A 5,000-nucleotide genomic window follows, 5' to 3' on the forward strand; every position below is an offset into this window, starting at 1 on the left:
TTTTTTAGCCAAACGGGGCACCGCGGTCCCCCCCCGGGCCCCAAATGATGGGCTCCCTTTTTTCCATCGGAGCCGGTTCAGTACCATCCTCTCGGCCGTCTTGGCCAGACAGCTGAGGAGAGAGATGGGGCGGTACTTCCCTGACTCCTTTGGTTTAGGGATGGGAACCATGGTAGCACCTTTCCAACTCTGGGGTAGAGTGGAAGTTTCCCAGGACTTGTTGATGAGTTGCAGGAATGCAAGCTCACCTACTAGTCACAGGTGGGAAATGATGGGGTACAAGATCCCATCAGAGCCTGGGGCTGTGTTACAACTGGCTTTATATGCATTTCTTAGTTCGCTCAGAGAAAAGATAAATTCTTTTGTTATCAGGTCCGGCTGCCCTTTCTCTGATATGAGCAAGTCTGTCTGGTTGTAGGCGTTCTTGTCTTGCCCTCAGTTCGGCTGACAGGATGTTGCTACTTGTTCTCGCAGAGAACTTGTGCGCCAGTCTGTTCACCTCTGACCGGGGGTCATGGTGTGTGCATCTCAAGGCTGAGTGGCTGTTAGCTCACTTGCCCCGTTGCCATAGCTCTGAGAGGGTGGTATGGTGGTCGAAGGACTCACACCATTCCAGCCACTTTTCCTGCCTGACTTTGCTGGCAGTTTCCTTGGCATTCCTGACAGCCTCCCTTAGGAGGGCTAGGTTGTCGGCGGTTCTTTGCCTTTGGAAATGTTTTCGGCACGTATTTACCCTGTGGTTGACCTCCTTAATCTCGTTGTTAAAGTACCAGGCATTTTTGTGACTCCGGGACCCAGGCCGAGTTTTGGGTATGGTCAGTGAGGCTGCCTCATCAATGGGATTTACAAGTCTGGCTTGTAGCACTTCTACATTTTCACTTTGTGTGGGTTCATTGCTTCTCAGACAGCGGGCCAAGGCGTTCTGAAACGCCTGCCAGTTGGCCTTATCTGTTTTCCATCTTGGATTCGGTTGTGGCATTTCGGCTGTGCCATTATCCATGAGGGTAGTTATCGTGTGATGAGACCGTCACTAGGGTTTGTGAACATAGGGCTGAGTATTTTGAGCAGCAGGTAGACCCTCCAGCAGTTAGTTTGGATGCAAGTGGTATCACAATACCTGTGCAGGACCCATCCATCAGCAAGGAGCCTCCTGTCCTATCTGAGGTTAGGATGGCAATATCCAAGCTGAAAGTTAGGAAAACTGTGATATTCCTGCTGCACTGCTAAAGGCTGGGGTGAAACTATGGCATGGGGCTTGCATACAGTCTTGACTGCCATCTGGCAGTTTGGTTCCATTCCCCCTGACCTGTTAAGGGGTGTGGTCATGCCTCTCTGGAGGGGGAAAGGGGATTGGTGAGACTGTAGCAACTACCGTGACATCAAACTGCTCAGTATACCAGCCTACGTTTTCGACCACATACTTCTGAAACAGATCTGCCTACTAAGGCAACAGAGACCAGAGCAGTCTGGATTCACTCCTGGTAATTCCAAATTAGATTGTATCTTAGCACTTCGAGTTATTGTGGAGCGCCGCCCCACCATCAACCTCAAGAAGGCATTTGACTTGGTACATTGAGAATTGCTGTGGGAGATCCTGAGACTTAGGGGAATTCCAACACAGATTATTTGCTTAATAGCAAGCCTATATTCTGGTATTGAAATAGTAGATGATTGGTTGTGCATCTACTATCTTGGACTATTAGTAGTAATGAGATTTGCGAAGTTCTGGCTTGGCCTGGGCCTTTCACTTATGGCCCAGCTTGTGTCAGCTTTTTATGGCTGTCTCATTTGGTTCTCTGACACTTGGTACTTACCGTGGCGGTGGGATTGCCAGCAGGCGCTCCTGTAGCCGTGGTATAAGCATCTCACATAATCTCTTTACCAGCAAGACAGCTGTGTTCTGCGGACCTTGTCTCAGGAATTGCGCATGCACACAATTCACTAAGTAATGTATGAGTGTGGTAATGCATGCAACACTTCTCTTCACGGTCTACTGTTTGTATGATCTGCCATGAACAGTGGTAACCTAGGCGCATTCTGTGAAGAATGACTTCGGTACCTCTGTTGTTTATTTCATAGAGTGCCAGTAGTTCATAGCCAGTGGTATCTGATTACCAGCTGGCTGAGGGGGAGGATCTCGTTTCCTCTCTGTGAAGCTGCAGGAGGAGGGAGGTTGCCATCACCGTACACTTCTTCCTAAGTAATTTTCGGCTTTGATGTATTATCATGGGATTAGGGGACATACCCCTGCCAACTTCGGCTAGTCTGTCAGCAAGCTCATTCCCTCTGATCCCAATGTGACTGGGAACCCAGTTTATGATAATTCTTCTACCCTGTGCAAGAATCCTCTGTGCCAGTGTGAGGATAGTAGTCAGAAGGTAGATATTGTCATTGGGTGAGCGCTGCTGAAGACAGTCGATGGCTCCTCTGGAGTCTGTATGTATGACCACATGTCTTTCCCTCACGGACGCATGGCTCAGTGCTCCCATGATAGCAACTGCCTCTGCCTGTAGCGAGGAGGCGTTGTCTGTTACCCTCATGGATTTTGTGGCATCCCTTGCTACGAAGTCGGCGCCTGTAGTGTGGGTCAAGGGATCGACCGATCCATCCGTGTAGTATGTTCTGCTAACTGGAGGAGTGATGGTTATAATGACCCTCTGGGTTTCTGCCTTTAGGCTAGGTGTGGGATATTCATTCTTTTTGGTTGCCAGTCTCATGACAGAGAACTCTATCGAGGTTTGTGCCCACGGCGGAGCTTCGACAAAGTCACGAGTCCACCCCTTGGCAAGAAGCGGTTCTTGAGCTGACGGCGTATTAACACCCTGGCTGTGTGGGACAGCCAGGAGTTGTTTGCAAAGAGCTTATCTTGTTCTAGGCGTCTGACTATTTTATGTCTTAGGCTTGTATTCCTGGGAGTCTGGATGACCTTTGATAAGATCGATTCGTGAGGCCAAGGGGAGAAGGTTTGCCTCCAGGAGAAGGTTGAGGACCTTCACCCAGCTTGGGGCACCCAGAATGACCCTCGCGGCTTCATTTTGGACTGTCTCCAGTTGATTTTTATGTTTTTTCTTAATGCCAATCAGAGCAAGGGAGGCACAGTCCACAATGGGCTTGACACCATGTACATAGAATGATCTTAGTACTCTATGTCTGGCTCCTATGAGTCTCCCACTCATTGCTCCCATGACAGACAGTCTTGATTTTGTTCGGTCAACCTGGTACTGGACCTCCTTCTGGAAAGAGAGGGTCCGGTCTATCCTTACCCCAAGGTAGAGGTAGTCCTGAACCCACTCCAAGTCCATTCCCTGGATTTTCAGACTTCTGCCTTGAACTCTCTGTCTCAGAGCCATGGCTTTGGATTTGGCTGCAGAGATCCTTAGTCCTGTCCTACAACATTCCTCGGATATGAGGTCCAGACAACGTTGGGCTTTGTTTAGGCAGTATGGTCCAGTGGAGATGATAGCAAGATCGCCTGCATAAGAGATGATCTTGCACCCCACTGGGAGGTTTATGTTGAGGATACAGGACATTAATGTGTTAAAAGAGGGCTGGACTGAGAACCTCACCCTGTGGCGTTCCATTCTTTAGTGGTATGTGCTGTGATAGGTGACCTTGGAATTTGACTCTAGCTGTTCTATTCTTAAAGTAGTCACCTATCCAAGCCAAGAGCTTGCCTCTGATTCCTTTTTGGATCAGGCTCTCCTGAATGGCAAGAGGACTTGCAAATTCAAAAGCCTTCTCCAGGTCAAGGAATACTACCACAGATGTGCCCGTGCTTATTGTGCTCAAGAGCGTGGCTATGCTGTGCGCTGTGCTCATGCCCCAGGTGAACCCGCGGAAGTGTTCATGTGGGCGTCCCATTTTCCATCGGAGCCGGTTCAGTACCATCCTCTCGGCCGTCTTGGCCAGACAGCTGAGGAGAGAGATGGGGCGGTACTTCCCTGACTCCTTTGGTTTAGGGATGGGAACCATGGTAGCACCTTTCCAACTCTGGGGTAGAGTGGAAGTTTCCCAGGACTTGTTGATGAGTTGCAGGAATGCAAGCTCACCTACTAGTCACAGGTGGGAAATGATGGGGTACAAGATCCCATCAGAGCCTGGGGCTGTGTTACAACTGGCTTTATATGCATTTCTTAGTTCGCTCAGAGAAAAAGATAAATTCTGTGTTATCAGGTCCGGCTGCCCTTTCTCTGATATGAGCAAGTCTGTCTGGTTGTAGGCGTTCTTGTCTTGCCCTCAGTTCGGCTGACAGGATGTTGCTACTTGTTCTCGCAGAGAACTTGTGCGCCAGTCTGTTCACCTTGACCGGGGGTCATGGTGTGTGCATCTCAAGGCTGAGTGGCTGTTAGCTCACTTGCCCCGTTGCCATAGCTCTGAGAGGGTGGTATGGTGGTCGAAGGACTCACACCATTCCAGCCACTTTTCCTGCCTGACTTTGCTGGCAGTTTCCTTGGCATTCCTGACAGCCTCCCTTAGGAGGGCTAGGTTGTCGGCGGTTCTTTGCCTTTGGAAATGTTTTCGGCACGTATTTACCCTGTGGTTGACCTCCTTAATCTCGTCGTTAAAGTACCAGGCATCTTTGTGACTCCTGGACCCAGGCCGAGTTTTGGGTATGGTCAGTGAGGCTGCTCATCAATGGGATTTACAAGTCTGGCTTGTAGCACTTCTACATTTTCACTTTGTGTGGGTTCATTGCTTCTCAGACAGCGGGCCAAGGCGTTCTGAAACGCCTGCCAGTTGGCCTTATCTGTTTTCCATCTTGGATTCGGTTGTGGCATTTCGGCTGTGCCATTATCCATGAGGGTAGTTATCGTGTGATGAGACCGTCACTAGTGACAGTCTCATCGCACGATAACACCAGCAAATCCTCTCCACCAGAGTCGCAGTGGCCAGGGTGAGGTCTAGGACCCCTCCTCTGACATGCATTGACTCTTGAGTATTGAGGAGAGTGATCTCAGGGAATATCTCAAGCACATTGGCTATGTGATAGCCAGCTGCAT

This window comes from Penaeus monodon, chromosome 6 (assembly GCF_015228065.2).
Source record: "Penaeus monodon isolate SGIC_2016 chromosome 6, NSTDA_Pmon_1, whole genome shotgun sequence".
In the NCBI taxonomy this organism is placed as follows: Eukaryota; Metazoa; Arthropoda; class Malacostraca; order Decapoda; family Penaeidae; genus Penaeus; species Penaeus monodon.